Below are 23,093 nucleotides of genomic sequence, written 5' to 3'. Positions count from 1 at the left end.
CGAGCTACTGTAGCTCAAATTGCTGAAAAAGTTAATGCTGGTTCTGATAGAAAGGTGTCAGAACACACAGTTCATTGCAGTTTGTTGCGTATGGGGCTACATAGCCACAGACCAGTCAGGGTGCCCATGCTGACCCCTGTCCACTGCCGAAAGCACCTACAATGGGCACGTGAGCATCAGAACTGGACCACGGAGCAATGGAAGAAGGTGGCCTGGTCTGATGAATCAAGGTTCAAGGTGTTGACTTGGCCTCCAAGTTCCCCAGATCGAGCATCTGTGGGATGTGCTGGACAAACAAGTCCAATCCATGGAGGCCCCACCTTGCAACTTACAGGACTTAAAGGATCTGCTGCTAATGTCTTGGTGCCAGATACCACAGCACACCTTCAGAGGTCTAGTGGAGTCCATGCCTCGACGGGTCAGGGCTGTTAGGGTGGCAAAAGGGGACCTACACAATATTAGGCAGGTGGTCAAAATGTTATGGCTAATCGGTGTATACTGGGTGCAGGCTGGAGATCACTACCCCAGGTTTCTTTTTTTTTTCTTTTTTTTTCCTTTTCAGGTCCTAGTAAGTTTCAGCGCTTCCTCCACATTGCACATATTTGTATTAGATTGCAACTTTTACTTACAGAGCTAAAGAATGATAAGTCAGTCTAAATCTTAGGTCTTAACTTTAGAAAATCCTGAAAATGCACAAAATTAAAATAAATGTAATGCAGTAAATGTAATTGAAACTTTCAGCATTCAACAATATCAGTAAATACTACTCCTACCCAAGACCAATATTTCCTGCATTGCAGAAACGTATATATATATCAAATGTATTATTTAAAGAAAAGGTAAATGTAAAGATTGAATAAATACAGTTATTAAGTTTTAAAGGTATGTGTGTGTGTGTGTAAATGAAATGTAACGTTACTAAGTTAACTTAAGAAATCCTTAAATATAGAAGAACCACAGAATATATATGTTATATAAGAAGCATAGAATATATGTGTAGAAACTGGTAAATTTCAATAAAAGCAGCATTTGTAATAATATTAGTAACAAAACATCAAATTATTTTAAATAAATATCTAATGTAATCCATTCATGCAATAAGATTAAGTAAATACACTCAATACGATTTAAGCACAGACCTATGTGTGTATGTATATTTACATACTTTACACATTACAATAGCTTTGGGGTGCAGTCTGAAGATTTTAATGGTCTTGGTTGTATTGACAGTAAGACGTTTGAACAGACTTCAGTACAACTAACTAGTAACATTCTTACAGACATAAAGAATGAAAACACAATTTTAATCATTTTTCCCCCTGACAGTAAGTAAATGAAACTAAACCATACTTATTTAACTTATTAACTTTAATAAGACATTTAAATGAGCATAGCTGTCTTTGTTAGTTAGATAACTCTCCAAGGTCAAACAAAAGCCTTATAGTAGTAACTTTCTTATAGAAATAAAGAATGAACCATGATGTTAAGAAAAAATAAAATTTAAAAATACTAAAGTAACTTTAGAAATATTAAATATGTATAAATAATTAACTATATGTCTATTAAACCAGTAGATTTAGACTCTTTCTAGATAAATAATCTCCAGTCTCAGCATCTCGGGGAGTGAGACCTACCCAGCAGCACACATAAACAGAGCACAGACAGAGGCAAGAAGGAGCAGCAACCATAGAGGCAACAGCGAAAGAAAATAGATAATGACTGAAATTTTATCACCAGAAATCCTGTACAAATCCAGAGGTCAAGCACTTCTACCCTGTCTGAGTAACGCAATTCAGTAACATCTCTAAATTATATTCTGTATAAGTTCTATGAAGTTCTTAACTGGGTGTCTGACTTGAAGTCTTCCATTTTACGGTTTTACACTTTTGCAAATAAGTGACTCTTGTAGTACAAGTGTGAGAAACACTTCTAATTTTCCAATTCTTCAAAAGACCCTTTTCAATCCTTCAAATAAAGAGTTAAAAATGTCTCTGTTAATCATGCACAGTAAACAGAAGCAGGGGTGAAATTGCACAGATATGCGAGACACCAGCTGTATTTCACTTCAAATGTTTAGTTTTGCAAACTGCTTTATAAGTCTATATCTAAGTAATTTACAGTTTTGTTGAAACATTCACAGTGCACTGAAATACATGACATTATATCGATGTCACATTATATAGATATGACTATTTCACTACAAATGTAAAAATTTGGGAAATGCTTTATAAAATGTATTTTCTATATCCAAGACAATTCCAGTTGTAACAAAACATACACAGCAAACAGAAATGGGGCCTACGTTATATTAATATTTCACAATCCTTCATGAATTGTGTAAAATACTTTGTGGGCTTATTGCGTATATCAGAGTCATTTTATTACTCATCGGTCTCCTCAAGAGGAGTTTAAGTGGCTCTATATGGGTTGAGCTCAGGCATCTCCAGAAGCCTCTTAATGCCCTTCTCTGTTTCAAGTTTAGCCATTTGTTCTACCTTTTTAACAGTTTGCAGTCTGTTGATAACATAAAGCTGTTTTTTTTTTAAACAAATAGTGAAGGTGCTGACAGACACAGCTTCACCCTGAACAAATCTGTCAAATCAACAGTTAGGACATAACAGCATATAGCAGGTCTTAGTCATCTATGGTTTAAAACTGCATCACAGATTCTCATTCACCCTTTCAATAGTTTACTGATTATCTTTGAAACATGATCATAAACAGGATAAGCGCAGTTCAGATTTTCTATACAGTGGGCTGATATAGCATACTTTTCCTTTCTTTCCACCTTGTGCATGTTATTAACAATAAAAAGAAGCAGTTAATAAAATAGATAGATCATTCAAATAAGTAAACTGAATAGCAGGTGACCAAAGCCCGGGTGGAAGTGATCTAACAGTGTTAAAAAGTCACGAAACATGATTACGAAAACTCGGACTCATTACATAAGCCTGAATTACTATTTATTTATTTGTTTGTTTGTTTATTTGTTTGTTTGTTTGTTTGTTTGTTTTCTTTACAGTTTTCTTTTTGGTTTAGCATCCTGAAAAAGAACTGTACATACATATCAGATCAGGGGTTTGATATGAGAGAGCTCTGAACACAGCGATCGGTAATAAGCATCAGTCACAGGCTAGGGGCCCCATCCCGGGGTGTAGGTGCTTATCAAAACCCCTTCAGGGGCAGAGCAGGACGCCTCTAAGAGCACTTCTGGTTTGTAGCACAGACCACTGCCCTAGGTAGTAGGGGTGCTTTTTGTTTAGTTGCATTATTTACTATATACGTAATTTAAAATATTGTTACACTCACATCCATAAAATAAAAAGAGAAATAGTTATAATAGAGGAAAGTCAGACAGTAGAATTAATTGTAACATTTAGAATTGCACTATAGGCGGTATGTATGAGATGGATTATAGCCTTAAATACATCAAATGAAAACAACATATATATGTTTATATTCCCATGTATTGTATATGTAAAAATGTCCCATTCTTAAACTTGACCTTTTTATTGCCATATTTTATACATGGAGTGTCTTTAAACATTTGGCATATCTTACTGGCTTTGTATTTAAATGGAATTAGTATTTTGTACATTATTATTTCACAGGGATCTGGTGTGATGTGAGTCTACAAGGCTGTTTGTGTTGTCTTTCTACCTCTATACAAAGAAAACATGTATTTAGTTATTTCACCAACAGGTGGTCTAGCTTCAAACACCTGAAATATGTTTATGTATTTCAACAATCATGTTTATATCGAGGTATCCACAGAGAGATCTAGCCTAGGCACTTTTATTTTTGAACCCATCAACAGGTTCTGAAAACGAATAACACCATACGATGTATTCTGATGCTTCTGGATTTTAACCCAGTGCACCATCTACGTAAAAACATTTTAATTCTTTAACATTAATAAATACACCCAATTTGACAGGATAAGACCATTTACATGTTTATTAACCAACAAAACATGTAATTTGTATTTTATATTGGGGGATGAGTCTTCGGGGGTCCGCAGGTGTAAGGGTTTTCAGGCATGTATTAAAGTCCGGATCGTAGGCCCTGGTGGCCGCCTCAGTTTTTGGACACATTTTCTTTGTCTTCTAAACCAAGTCACGCCCCACATTGCTCATAGAAGAAGGTGTGACCGTAGACGTCTACATGCCGACAACCGCCTTTACATCTCCAGCGACCTTCACTGCGGAAGCACAGTCTCTTTTTAACAGATTCCAACTCCATGCATTTCTTCAAGGTCTCAAAACCTAATTTATTTCACTTTCTCTTTCAACGCCGGCCAATCTGGACTGTCATATTATCATAACCTGTGTTATTTCCTCCCCCATTTCTTCAAACATAGGCTCCCCTTCGCTATAACAGGCAACAGGTTGTGTAATCCGGGTCCTCTTAAATACAATTAGGTTGTCATTAGACAAAGACTCATCACTGCTCTTCCAAACCTCTGAAGTAGCACGCTATCCCAGTCGTAAATTTCAAATTTCATTATTATTATTATTATTATTATTATTATTATTATTATTATTTCTTGGCCTTATCCAGGGCGATTTACAACATAAGTGCAAACAAAGTGCAAAAATACAGAGAAGTACAAGGCATCAATCATTACAAATTTAATTTGGCTAAAACAGCAATTCAAAATACATTTTACAAATTCCAATTTACAATTTACACAAGTACAGTAAGTGACTTCCTACATCCTGGACGGTGAAAGCTAAGTGCTGTCAAGATGTAGGGTCACAGACAAGGGCTACGGGAAAGGGAGCAAGGAGGAAAACAATCAAGAACGCGAGAAGCAAATAAAACTGTGAAGTGCTATCTAGCAGTGATAGAGGACTGATATTACAAGTACTGTCGGAAAAGATGCGTCTTGAGTAAGCGCCGGAATGAGGTCAAGGACAGGTCGTTCCACCATTTAGGGGCCAGGGATGAGAAGGAGCGGGCTCTGGAGGAAGGAGAGTGGAGAGGAGGCAGAGTTAGCCTTCTGGCACTGGAGGAGCACAGTAGTCTGGAGGGCATGTATGGAGAGACGAGTGTCTGAAAGTAACTTGGTGCAGTGTGGTCAAGACAGCGGTAGGTGAGGGTCAAAGTCTTGAACTGAATGCGTGCCGCTATCGTGTATGGTGTAGCGTGTGCGAATCGTGGCAGAGAGAATACCAGTCGAGCCGCAGAGTTCTGGATGAGCTGGAGTGGGCGGGTAGTAGATGCAGGCAGGCCGGCCAGGAGGGAGTTGCAGTAGTCCAGACAGGAGAGGACCAGTGACTGGACAAGTAGCTGAGTCGAGTAGTCGGTGAGGAAGGGATGGATCCGGCGTATGTTGCTCAGGAAGAATCTGCAGGTGCGTGTCAGCGTGGTGATGTGCTGGGAGTAGGAGAGTGCAGGATCGAGGGTGACTCCTAGATTTTTAGCGGAAGAAGAAGGAGAGAGTGTGGTGGATTCCAAGGGGATCGAGATGGGGAGGTCAGCAGAAGGTGAGGAAGAGTGGGGGAAACAGATGAGATCCGATTTGGAGAGGTTGAGCTTGAGGTGGTGCGAGTGCATCCAGGCGGAGATAGCAGACAAGCAGGAAGAGATGCGTTAGGGGATGAGAGGGTCAGAAGAGGGAAAAGACAGGAAGATCTGGGCATCATCAGCGTAGAAGTGGTAGGAGATGGGAAGCGATGAGGGGGCCCAGGGAGCGAGTGTAGAGAGAGAACAGGAGCGGGCCCAGGACGGAGCCTTGGGGAACGCCTTTGAGGAGAGGTTGGGGGGTGGATGAGGAGCCTCGCCATGTCACTTGATAGGACCGGTCACTGAGGTAGGAGGAGAACCAGGTGAGAGCAGTCCCAGAGATCCCAAGGTCAGCGAGGCAGGAGAGGAGGATGGAGTGATCAACGGTGTCAAATGCTGCGGAGAGGTCAAGGAGGATGAGGACTGAGGAGAGGGAGGCCGCCCGAGCACAGCTAAGAGAGTCAGTGACAGCCAGGAGAGCCGTCTCAGTGGAGTGAGCGTTTCACTTTTTCCACATTTTTTTATGTTACAGCCTTATTCCAAAATGGATTAAATTCATTATTTTCCTCAAAATTCTGGGGAAGGGTACAGAAAATGTTTTGCAGCATTGAAGGTCCCAATGAGCACAGTGGCCTCCATCATCCGTAAAGAAGTTTGGAACCACCAGGACTCTTCCTAGAGCTGGCTGCCCAGCCAAACTGAGTGATCGGGGGAGAAGGGCCTTAGTCAGGGAGGTGACCAAGAACCCAATTATCACTCTGACAGAGCTCCAGCGTGTCTCTGTGGAGATAGGAGAACCTTCCAGAAGAACAACCATCTCTGCAGCACTCCACCAATCAGGCCTGTATGGTAGAGTGGCCAAATGGAAGCCTCTCCTCAGTAAAGGCACATGACAGCCCGCCTGCAGTTTGCCAAAAGGCACCAGAAAGACTCTCAGACCATGAGAAACAAAATTCTCTGGTCTGATGAAACAAAGATTGAACTCTTTGGCCTGAATGGCAAGCGTCATATCTGGAGGAAACTAGGCACCGCTCATCACCTGGCCAATACCATCCCTACAGTAAAATATGGTGGTGGCAGCATCATGCTGTGGGGATGTTTTTCAGTGGCAGTATCTGGGAGACTAGTCAGGATCGAGGAAAAGATGAATGCAGCAATGTACAGAGACATCCTTGATGAAAACCTGCTCCAGAGCGCTCTGGACCTCAGACTGGGGTGAAGGTTCATCTTCCAGCAGGACAATGACCCTAAGCACACAGCCAAGATAAAAAAGGAGTGGCTACAGGACAACTCTGTGAATGTCCTTGAGTGGCCCAGCCAGAGCCCAGACTTGAACCCGATTTAATATCTCTGGAGAGATCTGAAAATTGTTGTGCACCGACGCTCCCCATCCAACTTGATGGAGCTTGAGAGGTCCTGTAAAGAAGAATGGGAGAAACTGCCCACAAATAGGTGTGCCAAACTTGTAGCATCATACTCAAAAAGACTTGAGGCTGTAATTGGTGCCAAAGGTGCTTCAACAGAATTGAGCAAAGGCTGTGAATACTTATGTACTGTGCTTTTTTTGTTTTTTATTTTTAATAAATTTGCAAAGATTTCGAACAAACTTCTTTCACGTTGTCATTATGGGGTATTGTTTGTAGAATTTTGAGGAATATAATGAATTTAATCCATTTTGGAATAAGGCTGTAACATAACATAATGTGGAAAAAGTGAAGCGCTGTGAATACTTTCCGGATGCACTGTATCCACTAAAAATGCTACATTGGACATTAACTTTTTGTCTTCCACAAAGGCAAGGTGGTCAGCTGCTGCCCTAATCTTGCTCAATCTAAGGAACGCCTTGATCTCATCCAGTAGCACACAGAAGCGGTCCAACACTTTGCCTTTGCTTAGCAGCAGGTCATCGTGGGTGGACGCTTCTGACTCAGCCACAAGTTGTCTGAAAAGGCAATGATAGGTGCGTGATGCACTCCTGACAAAATTAATGACACACATCACTTTATCCATAACTTCCTTTAGCTCACCACTGAGCCTGGCGCAAAGGACACTCTGGTGGATGAGGCAATGCAGTCCATGCATTTGTGGGGCGAGCTCCTTCAATCTGTGGTGTGCCCTTCTAATGGAATATGAGACAACAGCTCTTCCCTGAACTCCTTTCCGTCAAAATATCTAACATAGACACACATCTGGGTTACATCTTTGCTGTCAGTGCTCTCGTCAATGGCTAGGGAAAAGTAATTGTGGGCACATATGTTTTTACATATGTTGTTATTTCTTATTATTTTAACATTTTATATTTGACCAGTTGAGATCTGGGTCTTTGGACATTCCTAATACATTCTGTTTGGGGAAAATTACTTGTTCCTCTTAAACTACCCACAGCCCCCACCGCTTCTACAAAGCGATATCTCTCGACACATTCCCCTGTAAATGGTCCCTGTAACATCACCTCAAATGTAAACAGACCCGTGTTCTTAAATTCAACATCAATAAATGCCCTGAAACTCTGCCTTCCGGTACGCTATTTCTTCAGTGCCCTGTCAACTCCACCCACAAATATAATAATTCTTCAGTGACCCGATGTTACAAAAGGCATAGACATCTCCTCACCATCCCCCTAGCTCAAAAAGCATGACACCGACATAGCCCTTGTCCATTTGAAAGCAGTAACCCATGTTGAAGTATCTATTTTACTAAATAATCAGGAGGTCATAAATAGAACTCTTTTGGCGCTTCACTCGTATAGAGAAAAATAGCTATTTTACTAAAGAATCAGGAGGGCATAATAGATTTCTTTTGGAGCTTCACTGGTATAGAGAAAAAGAGCTATTTTACTAAAGTCTGGCTTAAATAGAACTCTTTTGTGGGGGGTTGAAAAACAGTTGAAGACCCCCCACCACCCTGTACATTCCTTCGGTGCCCTGTCAACTCCACCTTCTAATATTATAATTTCAGTGCCCTGTTAACTCCGCCCTCTATATATGCTAATTATTCACCGACGTGGGATACGCCCCCTAGGAAGGGGCCCTCAAAGTTCAAGTTCAAGGTCAAAGGTCAAATCCCCCGCAGCCCCCCTTTCCCAAAAGCGCCCTAGATCACTACTAGTGTGGATGAAGAACCACACCAGGTAGGAGTAGAACCAGGCAAGAGCAGTTCCAGAGATTCCAAGGTCAGTGAGGCAGGAGAGGAGGAGAGCAGTTTCAATGGTGTGAGCTGTGCTGAAGCCGGATTTGCAGAAGATCAAGGAGAGGGTGATGGGCAGGGGTGGACTGGCAATCGGCAAGTGTGGGCTAATCCCCGGTGGGCCAGTCTGTTTGGACCTGTATGGTCCGCTGGTCTATGTTTGATTTACATGCTGAGAATTACACACTGCTATTAACTGGGCATTCTCGCTCTCTCTTGCTCACAGATCATCACTCCAATCATCGCTTGGGTAAATCCATCCATCCATCCATCCATTTTCAAAACCACTTATCCTGGTGAGGGTTGCGAGGACGCCGGAGCTCCAGGTCCTTTGGGACCAAGACTACTGGGGAGGTCCAGGGGCTGTCCGAGGGCTCAGTGATGCCAACAGCCTCCATCTCCTTTAGTGCCTGGACAGCGGCAGCTTGATGGGGGGCAGGGATCCGGCCGGGCCATTGTATGATTGGGTGGGTGTCCCCTGTATCAATGTGATGCTGGATGATGTGAGTTCTGCCTGCGTAAACTGTGGTCGCGGCGAAACTGTGGTGAAACTCATGCAGCTGGGCCCATAACTGTTCACCTTGCTCTTCTTGCAGGCCTTCTTGGTTTGCAGCCCACACCTGTCTCGTGACCTTGGTGGCAGTGGCCTCGTCAGTAGGTGGAGGTCCCAGAGGGGGCGTTGTGGGGGCTGCCTGGGCCCTCTGCTTGGATCCCGGCATGGTCGAGGTGTGGGCCCCCAGATTGGAGAGGGAGGACCAGTCCCTCTCCAAAGCTTGCTGCAAAAAGTCTAATCCCAGGATAAAGGGCTCTTGGAGGGTGGCGACTCATACTTTGTGGAGAAAGGTAATCCGGGCCCAGTCGTGCTTGATGGCCTGTGCAACGCTCGCAGTGGTGAGGGCAGCCCGCGCTGGTTGTCATCGCTTGCCTTCTCTCAGTAGGCTGGGCTTGATGAGGGTGACGACGTCCGTGGCTTGGTCTTCCTGTACTGCCGGAGGGAATTCGTCTGCAGCATACTGGCCGTTATGGTTCTCCGGGGCTGCATAAGCGTGTTGGCACAGGAGAAGAGCATGTTCAGTCCCCCCAAAGCGGTAGTTTAAAGCCTGACTGATTGCCTCATAGTTGAGCTGCTTGTCTTCGTCAATGTCCAGTAATATCTGCAGGGCCTCCGGACTCCAGGCATTGGCCCTAGCCACCATTTCGAATTTGGCCTTGTAGGCCTCCCAGGAGGCCTTTCTGTCATAACGCCCCGTCTTCAGCTCCTTCCGGCCTGGCCGTCGGTGTGGTGCAACCCGGGGATGGGGCCTGTGGTGTAGGCTGTGGTGCCGGGGTTTGAGCGGCATCTCATGCAGCCTGGGGCAGGGCAGTTTCCTGGCCTATCTCCCCACCGCTATCGGAGTGGTGCCTATGTCAAGGCTTATCTACCCCCGCCGCTAAGACACATAAACATTGCTGTACAGTCTCACAACTCACAGACCCAGTTTCTAACAGCGGTTGTATCAGCGCAAACTCGGGTAGGCTCAGTCTCTTGACCAGCTGCAAGAGCTGCATATCGGCAGTCCATGCACTTTGTTCCACATAAAGCACTCCCATGGGCTTACCAGCTGATATGTCTTCGGCATAGGCCTCATTGTTTTGCTGCTCATACTGCAGCCCAAGATGGCCACTCTTCTGGTCTGCCACTTCCGCTGGCGGCCTCCTGGCCAGTCTCCTCTCTCCAGCATTGCACTGTGTGTCGCTCTCTTTTCTTCCCTACTTCCCACTGAATCTCCTCTAATATCTTCCTTATGCTCTCTCCCTCTGGGTGCCTCCTCGGCATGGCTCCCAGAAGCCGCTCCTTCCTGGTCGATGGTGCAGCAATTCTTCTTTTCTCCCATACGTGTGGTTCGTATCCCACAGCTACCACCAAATGTAGCAACCTTGCCTTTTTGATGTTGGTGATTGAATAAAGAAAAAATAAAACAAAGATTGCAAACAAACTGAGGCTTTATTTAAGCAAACCAGGAGTTACCTCCACTTTCCCTCCATGCCGTTTCTTACAACACTAGCACTCAGGTGTTCACTCTATCCTGTTCCATGAGTGGCACGTCACCGCCCTCTAATATACCCCCCAGGTCACATGACTCCCACCTGCCAATCACCGCTCCCCAGCTATACCACCCCAGAGACGGGGGAAGCCACATGATCCTTTCACCCGCGAACATCCCTCCCTAACCCAACACAATAACACCCCAGACATACACATACATTACATATACATAGATACACACACAGACAGACAGGGTCCCCAAAATGACACACCCACCCTCCATGCACATTTTTACAACCCCCCCCATTCCTTAGGCTTCCCTACTGGCACACACACACACTTGCTCTCACAGACACCCGCCAGGATCGCTACAATACTTTGTACTGGGGAAATTATTTTGGTTATGCTCATTTTAGAAACCTTTAAGTTTGTTTTTGCCTTGTGTCAGTGCTGAATGACACTCCTCCCCTGAGAAGGTATCAGTGTCTCTTTCTCGCTTTGTTGCTGTTGTTCTACCAGTATGATTATTGATTTGTGAATCTGAAAAACATATTCTATTGATCTATCTTTGTAGTAATGTAATTTTAATTAAATACATGTTTACTCCCTGTATTTCGTGTACAATGATCAATTAAATACACATAAGCACAGTTATTATTATTATTCTCTCTTTTGGTTGCAATTGTGCTTATTGCTGTGCAGGTCTGAAAAATAATGGCTTATTCTATCATATTCAAGTATTTTTATTGTAATAAATAAATGTTTATTTTGTGTAATTTACATTGATCATTTCAATACACATAAGCACAATTATATTATATACATGTATGCTTGTAGAACCGCTATACACAAACATTTGAGTAGTCTTAATACATTAAGAAATGTTAAGCAACTGAAGAAAAATTAAAAACTCACTCAATATCGCAGGAGAGGAGGGAGGAGGTGTTTAGAACTCACGCGCGAAGAGTGTACAGTGCGGGCACACACATGGCACTGATATGCAGATAAATTAATGTGCACAGAAAGAGTAATTGTCAGCATATCATCAAATACATGCCTAGAGTGGTCATTCGCGTCTTGAAATTATGGAAAATTCCCTGCCGTTTACGTTTGGCATGACTCGACAGCGCAGACTCTACCATAGTAAAAACTTGAATCTCATTCTTGCAGACCTTGCAATATGCTGTCCATGGATTTGGACCTTGTGTTACACGTAGCACATATTGAATGTTTTCGAGTCACCTTCAAAATGGCTGCCTCCCGGCATATTTCCACATTGGGCGATGATGCCGTGCCGAATCTCTTTCCCTTGATTCAGCAGCTCACACTCGCAGCCCATCACAACAAACCGACATGACAGATCAAACAGGAGTCGTACTGGCCATGGCATGAATCAATCAACTGGCTCTAGCTATAGTCTACAATTTAGAAATATGTTTTGCCCTAACAATGTAAAAATTTTTGTTTTGTTTTACCAATACTTCATCATGCCGGCGTGCTGCATGCGCTGACTTCATTATTTTTCCGGTATGTTGATTTTGGCATAAATGTAGGCCGGTTGACTTGAACTTCCCAGGCCGATTTTTTGTCCCAGTCTGCCCCTGGTGATGGGATAGAAATGCAGGGAGCTGATGGAGAACTGCCTGCTCCAGTGTTTTACTCAAGGTGGAATCACAAGCTTGTTTGAAAGCAGAGGGGAAACGGACAGAGCGGAACAATCGCCTGGAGGATGTGAGTGGGAAGGGCGTCATGGTGGGTTTGTGGGAGACCCGGAGGAAGCAGATGCTTGAGTAGGGAGATGTGGAGGAGAAGGGGGGTGTTGAAGAGTTTGTGAATTGCATTGATTTTAAAGGAGGAAAAGGAAGCAAATTAATCTGCAGAGATAGAAGTAGTAGGAGTAGCAATATCTCATATTAAAAATGTCTCTCTGCTGTGTCGTCTTTATCCAGTACAAATTAACCAAACCCCCAAACTTGCCTTTGTGTCACGTGACCATTTTGATATTAAATGAATTGACCTTTGAAGTAAATTAACCTTTTAGAAATTAACTGTGGCCAATGTGGGTTGGGCTGAGGGCTAACTGTAATGATCTTTGCTTCAAATGAACCACCTGAAATGGAAAATATGTTAAGTGTTCAGTGTTGTGTTGTTCTAGTCATGTGTGTATTACTCAGAGTAGTTTTAAATCTAGATATTGAGATGGTTAGTATTTTATAAATTGTCAATTTTAAATGTAGGGTTGGTGTTAATTATACTTCAATTACTCGTCTTTTATAATTAAACCATCTCTTATATCAGTGAGCTGTTTGCTTTTATAATAATCTTATATTTAAATCAGGTACAGTCTATCATAATGGAACCACTTAATATTTAATTGAGTCAATGGGCTTTTATAATGTAATCATATATTTAAATTAGCTATAGGCTTCCATAATTTAACCACTTTATATTTAAATGCGCTATAAGGCTTTTATAATTGAATCATCACATATACAAATGAGCTATATGATTTTATAATGAACCCACTTTATATTTAAATGAGCTATAGGCTTCCATTTTTCTCTTAAAAATGAACTATGGCAAATTCTATGGAAGCTTTCTAGTGCAAAAATACAAACCAATACATATGATGAAATAGAAAAATTATCGAGGTATTGCATTACAGGATGTTGCAAAATTGTCGTTCCATTATGAAATACAATACACAGGTTGTTAAACAATACAAGCTTATCATAGTATTTTAATGCCACAATTAAATGTAATAATTATGCTTTACATTGTTTAAGCAGAACAATGGTAGTGACTGAATTAAATGTAAGACACACATTGCATTACAATGTGTTGGTGTTATGTTTTACGCGATGGCCCAGCATGAAGAGTGCCAAAATTAAATACAATGTAGGGGCGGAGATTGGATCCGATTTAAATTCTGGGGCGGAATTATAGGTTGACACCGTAATTTCAGCACTCACACAAAACCATCAAAATTAGGTTTTCAGGGCATCTATAAAAAATAATTTGTACTTCTAAATGCAGGTACAAATCGCATATTTGTGAGTTATCACTCGTATAGTTATGAATTGGATAGAGCATTAAATCACTGTCAAAAATATGTCACAAATGTCACAGTCTGATATTGTGGATTGTGGAACAATCGATGAGGCTTTAACAGCGCATGCATACGGAACTCCAGTGTTGTGACATGTGAATGCTCAAGCGAAATGCCGATGCTAATACTTTTTTATTTGGCTTTTTCTCTCTTAATACATCAATGCCAATCTTGTCAAAATGTAAATGCTATATTATTGTAAAAACTATGCATGTGCAGGGCTTCCAAACCAGGGACTGAGTAAAACCCGGAACACCAGAACAGTGAAAAGATTTACAAAGATGTCCAAAACTGAAAAATACTTATTCTGGGCTTTCAGAGACTTGTGTTTTAATTGAAAATATTGTATTACATAGTGTAAATAATATGAATAATAACAACAATGATCATGTATACACATTTTCTACAATTTGTTAAACTGAACAGAATTTGTCATAGTAATAGTAATAGTGTCATTAAGGTACAGTAGTGCTACAATAGTTTCATGCAGGGAAACTATTTCTGGAACTGGGAATAGACCCCCAAACTGGTGCACCCCATGCCAAAATGTCGTATTTTTAAGTGCATTGTGAGCATTCTGAGGCTTGCTTTCTCAGATTTAGAAGAAAGTGCCTCAAACCATTTTAGGTCCTATTGATGGTAGAAAGGGTCCCCTTTTCAAGTAAAATAGTTTCATGCTGGGGACCAATTTGTGGATCTGGGAATAGGCACCCAAACAGCTGTCTCGTGCCTCGATATAGTGTCTTGCATTGGAATTTGAGTGTTCCCAGGCTGTCTTTTTATTAATTAAAAGAAAGTTCCCAGAACCATTTTCGGTCCTATTGATAGTAGAAAGGGTCCCCTTTAACTGTACACCAGTTTAATGCTGGGGCTGTTCTGAGGTGGGGGGCAGTGCCCCCGTGACAGCAAGCTTGGCCACCCATGTGGCCCCCCTAACTATCAAAACACCGTCAGCACTGCACCCCACTCTAGTGTCACCACCTAGTGGGTTGTTAGGTGCAACATGTTGCGTGACCACGCCACCTCCTTTGATCATGAGAGAGGACCTCATGTACCCACTCAAGTTCTCCCCAGAACACCACCACACAGAAGGCAAGTTCCAAAGGTTCCAAATGACAATTTATTTATTTTGGACACAGCTAGGACAGGGTACAAAGACTGTACGCTAGTGGGAATGGGGATAAATGGGAATATTAAACAATTAATAAATATATAAAACCTACTCTAAAATGCCTTTAATAAAACAGGGCAATAAAACTAGTAAAAAAAAAAAAACCTACCCAAATAAACTAAGAAAATAATAAAATAAGTAAGTAAGAATAATAAAACCCTATTTCCCCTAGTCTAAAATAATAGAAAATGTAGCAGCAACCAAGAGACTATTATATTCAATAGAGTATAAAGCAATCTTTCACTGGCACGTCTCCCTTCCTCTAATTGGGATTTCACTCTCTCTTCCAGCACAACGTCAGGACCCCAATGAGCTGCAGGTAAAAAGGACTGTTAATTGATCTGCCAAATTGCACAATGCCAAATAATAGTCACTAACTATCTCATTGTTCTTGTTAACAGGTTCCGCACCACTTCACGGCTGTTTGGAGGGAAAGCAGGCGGCTTCAGAGACCCAAACCAGAGCCCGTCTCTGTCCAGGTAAACCCCAGGAAGGATATGGAAATGAGCTGCAGGCAGCCCACCAAACCCTGGTGCCTCTATTCCAGGTACACCCCCCACCTACCTCTAGGTCCTGGGGTGCAAGAACAGGTACTGGGATATTAAGTTGTGCAAGCAGGGGAAAGGCCCACCACGCCTCCTTTGGTTCTATACTGCCCGGGGTCTCTAGAGGGACATTTCCCTCATCCAACTCCTCCCAAGCCCGACCTTAGGTGACACAGATTAATCGTCCGAATAGGACCCTCTGGGTGTAGCCGATACACCTGGCCCCCGTCCCTCAAACACGACACTACTACAAAGGGGACGGGAGCCCAGTGTGGAGCCAACTTTCCCTGGGCCCTGTGATGGAAATTACGAATAAAGACCCTTACTCCCGGCAAAAAGGGGGTACTCACTGCTCCCCAGTTACGCCGGTGCCCGTCCTGCTCTTGCCGTCATCCAGCCTTCTTAGCTGCATGCAAATATGTGGCACTCAATCGTCGATGAGTTGGCTACCCACCCCTCCAACGTCTGTGGTGTCATTGATGGTAAGGCCCCAGTTGTCACATCCACAGAGACCCTGTTGCCTACATTCATACATACATACCCTAATGAACTACATTATTATAGGCGTAGAATAGCTTGGGGAGTTGGTCAGGCCACTTGTTCTGCTCAGCCTCTGCCATCCATTCACAGGCCCCATTGCCCTGGGGATGGTAGGGAGTGGTCCTACTCTTCCGTATGCCATTCTGTATGTTCGCTAGGTTGGCCATCAATTTGGACTCAAAACTAGCCCCTCTATTGCTATGCAACCACTCTGGGCAACTATACAGCTGTATGACAGCTTTCTACAAGGCTTTAACAGTGGTGGGGGCTGTCTGATCCTACACAGGCACAGCCCACGCAAAGAACAAATTCACCATCACTAGCACTTAAGGGTAAAAATCATCAGGGTGCCCTAAAGACAGATGATCAAGGGCTACTACCCTTAACAAGTTTTTGCCCAGGAGCACCGAGGGCACTCCCCCGCCCAGCGCTTCAAATCTTCACCCATACCATGGCAAAAAAATCACTCCCGTAGTACTGAGAGTGTGCAAGCACTGCTCGCATAACCGATGGCCCTGTGGTACTGGACCCACACGTTCCTACCCCATGCTCGTGGTACCACAATTTGTAGCACTTCCCCCATTACCGAACCCATTCGTTGATGCACTAACACCGTCATATATCTGCAACTGCAGTCATTCATCATGTAACAGGCCTCCATAAGCTACCCACAGGAGACCTTCTGCAGGGGGGACTGCCTTTTCCCTACCCATGCTCGCACTTCCTGTAGCGACGGGTCCTCTTGCTGCCACTGGGCCCAGGGGAACTCTTCATCAGACGTCGACTCACCCGTCACGTCTTCGAGATCACCTGGCCCCGCCACGGGTCCGTCCCCAACCACAGCCCGCACCTAGTTTGGACCATCCGCACTCCCTTCCCCTGGAAGTCGAGACAGGATATCTGCATTCTGATTACTCTTGCCCAGCCTGTACTTAATGTCAAATGTGAAATTTGCTAGCTGAGCTGCCCATCGTTGTTCAACCGCCCTCAGGTTAGCCGTGCTCAAATGGACAAGAGGATTATTGTCGGTAAAAGCCATACAAGTCATCCCCCATAAATAACCCTTAAACTTTTCCATAATGGCCTACTTCAAGGCAAGTAACTCCAGCTTAAAAGAACTGTAATTCTGATAATTTTTCTCGGCTGGATGTAAGCTATGGCTATTGGATCCAATCTCCGAGCCTCCACTGTATTCTGAGGAAAGGATGGTAAATATGAGCTCCCAACTTGAAAATATAATTCATGTCAGCTTCAAGGTCAACAATCCTACTCGTGAACTCGGACTTTGGAGATATACCCTGATTTCTCCCACTTCAAAGATTCTGACGTCATGAAGCAAACAACCCATGGCATCCAATTCGAGTGTAAAGTGTAATAAAATGCAAATCATTATGTCTTCAATGATTTTTACCTACTTAAGTACATGGACATTCAAATCATGTTTTTAAACTGCTTTTTTCACCTGTGATAAATTTGAAGATAAGTATTACGGAGCACAAAAGGTCTGCGGAAAACCTTAATCTTGGCGTTTGAATGTGTCCACCCAAGGTCATTGTGTGAACACTCTCAAATTGTTGCCGTGACAAAGTAAGTGGTTTCTACCATAATTCCCACATGACTTGAACGCAGAGTAGTTTTGGCACTATTCATGCTGGACCGTCACATAAAACAAAACACTGACGCATTACAATGTAATGTGTTACATTTAATTCAGTCACTATCATCTTGCTGCTTTTAGCAATGTAAAGCATTAGTAGCCTATTCCATTTAATTGTAGTATTAAAATATTATGATGCTGAAAAGCAATTCAGCAGGGATAAAACAAAACAAAAATAACAAACTTATATTGTTTAACAATCTGTGTATTGTATTTCATTATGGCAGTTAAAGACAATTACAGTGCTGTGTGTTATGAGGTCACAGTAACTGCTGTGTGCTGTGGGGTCTTAGCTACAGTGTTGTGTGCTGTGGGGTCACAGTTACAGTGCTGTGTGATGTGAGGTCACAGTTACAGTGCTTGTGTGCTGTGAGGTCACAGTTACAGTGCTTGTGTGCTGTGGGGTCACAGTTATAGTGCTCTGTACTGTGAGGTCACAGTTACAGCGATGTGTGCTGTGAGGTCACAGTTACAGTGTTGTGTGCTGTGGAGTCACAGTTACAGTGCTGTGTACTGTGAGGTCATGGCTACAGTGCTGTGGGGTCACAGTTAAAGTGCAGAGTGTTGCAATGCTGTGAGGTCAGTTACAGTGCTATGTGTTGTGAGGTCTCGGTTACATTGCTGTGTGCTGTAGGGTTTCTGGTACAGCTCTGTGTAGTCACAGTCACATCCTGTAATGCAATACCCCAATAATCTTTCTATTTCAACATGTATTGGTTTGTATTTTTGCACTAGAAGGCTTCTATACAATTCAGGGACAGAGTTAGTTTTATAAACTATAGTCTTCCATAATTAAACTACTTTATATTTAAATTAGCAACATGTTAACATGTTAAATTAAAATGAACTGTAATCTCATATTAACAATCCTTTTTTAAATATCTATTTTAATGTACTAATCATTTCACATTTGAGATCAGATTGTAATTATGGTTAATTATTAAAAGACTGTATACTTAATTTAACCTTAAGACTACATTAGCATTACATTATTCAACAGTATTAACTTTCAATGTAAGTCTATCTCTTATTTAATTGTAAAATGCTTAATCATTTCCAATAAATAGGTGATTTATGTGAACTCTAAATCTTTATTTAATTAATTTAAGGTAACCCCACATGCTGGGTCGATTAATATGAAAAAACAAACAAAAGATCCTGTCAGTCAGTAGTTCATTGAAATATAAGCCAGTCTAGTAATCTTACGGACCAAGGGTCAGGTGTTATCAACCAGGGAACATGTAGGACCAGATAGACAGTTCTCCAGAAGAAAGTAATTTAATTAAGTTTTTTTTATCGTACACAAAAAAAAAAAAAATAGCTGGACAGAACGATGGAAGAAAATCTATCCCTTCACAAGAGAACAGAAAAACTCATGAGAGTAGGGAAAACAAGAGCTACCCTCTATACTGGCCACCTTGGAGGAGGAACCCAACCTTCCAACTCAACCTTGCAGTTCTCACACTCCCTCTTTATACCCCAAGGCCTAGAACTCCTCCCCCAAGAACAGACCATTAATAAAATATAAATATCTCAATATCTAAAAGTATAAACCCAAATACAGTACATTACCCATTCTCGTGATATAAATAAACAAAATTAGTTATATCTAATACCATAAAGAAAACAAACCAACATTAGTACAAAAATTAAAATAAAACACATTATTGCAAACACCCCTTTCCTACAACCCCTTGAACCTTTCCCTTGTGGCCCGAGAATTAAGAGTGGCTACCTTACAATAAATATGGTAATGGCCAAACATATATTGCACTTCTCCATCATGGCCTCTGTAACCACTTTTACCCTTCACGAACATGGCCACCCACACACCAACCCCAACAACTCCAGCCCAGCTCCCCCTCTCCCTTCACAACAGGTAAGTTAATAAGAGTTATTAATACCAACCATGCCCCTTTTTTTCTTTTTAAATGTTTTTTTAATACAATAAATTACCACCATTAATAACTTTTAAAAACCAGGTTTAACTACAACACACTAAACCAGTGATGCGTAGTATGGTTGTATTGGAGATGGGTTCACTCCATCACACCTAAATACGTGTTAGATAATAAAAGGTTGTATGAATAGAATATAAACTGATTTATTTTTAAATCCTAACTTAACCCTATTTAAGTTGATCTTATATACATGCACACAACAGTCCCTTGAGTCTTTGATGTCTAAAAGCTGTTAAATAGATCCTAAAATGAAAGAGTATTTCATTAATGTGAACTCCAACCCTGTCTTTATTATAAATTATATGTCTACAAAAATAAATAAAAAATCAGTAAACCCTCAACTTACCTGTAAAACGCAGGAAGGTTTTATGACAGAAGGAGGGTGAGTGCAATAAAAAAAACTGCATTGTGTGTGAATGGAAGATATTTGAATTAAAGATCTATTATACATACAATATTATTATCATCCTTCACAGAAAGTGGTAACACTGTCAGCTGGTGACTGTATTAGACTCCTTTCCTGTGAATACTCCTGGACTGGAGTATCCTAGTTTTTGAAGTACCACTCCTTAAACACTGCCATTAGAAAAGACTCCAGCTGCTGGAAATTATTCCTAACCTTGAGTTATACACCATTCACAGAGAAACATATGCTTCCATTTTGTTGCCGGCAATGTCTGTGTGAAAGTGTTGATTCGGTGTTAACTGGCGTTTGTGCACGTTCACGTGAAAGGGATGCGTTTGGCAGCGAATGGTCAGTTTGTGCACAGTGTCTGTGCGCCGGACTGTCCTCGGAATAATGCAGCTGATAATGTCAGGATATGAGAAGTTTAAAGAAAGTGGCTCAATCTAACACTGTGGCGGCCAAAATTGTTGGCAGTGCATTGCCGACAGAGTAAATTCATATGTTCTTGTCATATGTTCTCTATTTTGTCTTACGGCCTCTTATTTGTAGTATGATTCAGATGTAAAGACACGTAAAATAATCTATCTAAATATGTGAAAACAATTAGGATAATTCAATTATAGCCTACACATGGGCTACATCTGTGAAATGGACCCGTTACTCACTGTTAATGAATTAAGATCTACTCCCTAAAGCACCCAGGCTGTAGGGCTGGCTGTATGAATTGAATGCTATTGTGTTCAGAATAACTTAATTCTAACAATAATTTCAGCTGCAGCCCCAGTGGAAAGCCCACCTGCAACAAGTCCGGATTAAATATAAAAATATTCTGTCAAGTGGTGTGTATTAATACTTTTCATCATTAATACACAGTACAGATGTGGTGTGTAGCCTACACTTATAATAGCCTATTCATGTGTTCACAGCAAACAGAAAAAAGGCAGAGATAGTGAAAACTGGAGGAGGGCCACCACCTGCTACATTTTCACAGGCAGAGGAGTTGGCACTGGTGAACAATAGAGGAAGGCCCATAATGGAGGGGTTCGAGGGGGCAGTCAGTTCTGACCCTGGTGGCAGCTCGATGTCCACCCTTTATATACAGGGTAATATCATATCAGTTCTTTTGATTGCCCAGTTTAAAATAATTGTATGTAGTTCACATCCTTTCTTATGTACAGTTCAGGGGGATACTATTGATCTGCTCCAGCCACCAGCATGTCCCTCATCTGAGTCTCAGGTAGAGGTAAGTGTGGAAATAATTGAGGAGTTCTGTGAATTCTGATATGCTGATACAATTTAACAGCTTTTCTCTTTAATTTATTTTCAGCACAAAAAGTATCACATTCAAAAAAACTAATTGTAAACAAAACAAAAAAAAATTAGGAAAAATTTATATTGAGATAAAAAATAAAAAAATCGAATGCAAAATGTATAGAATTGTAAACAAAAAAAATGTATTGAAAGCAAAAAATTAAAACCTTGAAAGCAAAAAATGTTAAATCGAGAGCAAAACTCTGACGCGCTCTCCTGCAGTCCCTGTCTTTCCTTATGATGCGGCACCGCCAGTTTCTTTGCTTTCGTTAATTTTTTTTCGTTTACAAGTTTTGGAGCTGTTTTGGAGTGAGGGCGGGATTTACAGGGAGGCGTGGATCATGGGTCTCCATTGGTACAGCAGGTTTGAGTGACGGTTCCAACTAACCCAATCAGTGAGCAGGTGGGCTGCTCTGACAGTCACTCTGCAACACATCTGACTTCACCACTGACTGACCCAGACTGAGTGGGTGCAACTACATGGCTTTGGAATTTAATTATAAACAAATCATGTTTTTAATAAAAGCTTTGTACATATTACATGTTTATCTTATACAGCCTTCTTCTCCGAAATACTTCCGGTACCACGTGCCAGGCCAGGGAGACAGGCAGAGATTAGAAAGTTTAACACATGGTTGAAATCTTGGTGTAGGGAAGAGGGGTTTAGGTTTATGGAGCATTGGTCTTTCTTCTGGGATAGATGGGACCTGTACCTGTACAAATGCATTGGGAGAGCGTATGGGCAGATAAATTGAGAATCATTTAAACTAGGGACCAGGGGAGCAGGGAGCTCTAAAAATGGGAGATGTTCCTCTAAGGAAAGAAAACAAAGGGAACCCGCTAGTAGGAAAGTCCTGAAATGTTTGTACCTGAATGCCAGGAGTATAAGGAACAAGATGTTGGATTAGAAGCCACAGTGCTGGCATGTGACTATGATGTTGTAGGAGTGACGGAAACATGGCTTACAGAAAACGATGGGGATGAATACAAGTTAGAGGGATACACACAGTTTAGGAGAGACAGGTAAAATCGAAGAGGTGGTGGGGTAGCATTATATGTGAAAAATGGCATTGAGGCAGAAGAACTAAAATTAGATCCCAGTAACAGAACAGAATCTTTGTGGGTGAAACTTTTGGACAAGAGATCTGGAGGATTAGTGGTAGGAGTGTGTTACAAACCACCCAACTCAGATATTCAGCAAGATGTTGCATTGTACAGTGTAATCAGGACTGCATGTTGCAAGGATGTGGATGTTATAATGGGCAATTTCAATTTCCCAAACATAGACTGGGGAAGCCCGGTTGGGACTACAGAAGCAGAAATAGAAATGGTTGAGATGGTAAATGACTGCTTTCTAACTCAATTTATCAGGGAACCAACCAGAGAGAGTGCATGCATTGACTGGATATTTTCAAATGAGTCGGGGGGACAGTAGTTAGAGAACCAATGGCAAATTGTGATCACAATATGGTTAGCTTTGAGGCATTCTTTCAATAAACAAGGCCCAAGTCTAAAACAATGGTCTACAATTTAACAAAAGAAAACCTTAAAGGTATGAGGCGACACTGTAGCACACTGGATTCAGTTGAAAATGGATGGTTATATTTTAAGAATATACTACTTGAGGCTCAGGAGAAATTTGTACCAAAACTTAGGAAACTGAGGACCAAAAA

The sequence above is a fragment of the Amia ocellicauda genome, chromosome 12, assembly GCF_036373705.1.
Source record: "Amia ocellicauda isolate fAmiCal2 chromosome 12, fAmiCal2.hap1, whole genome shotgun sequence".
Taxonomy (NCBI): Eukaryota; Metazoa; Chordata; class Actinopteri; order Amiiformes; family Amiidae; genus Amia; species Amia ocellicauda.
Note: the sequence above shows the minus strand (reverse complement) of the source record.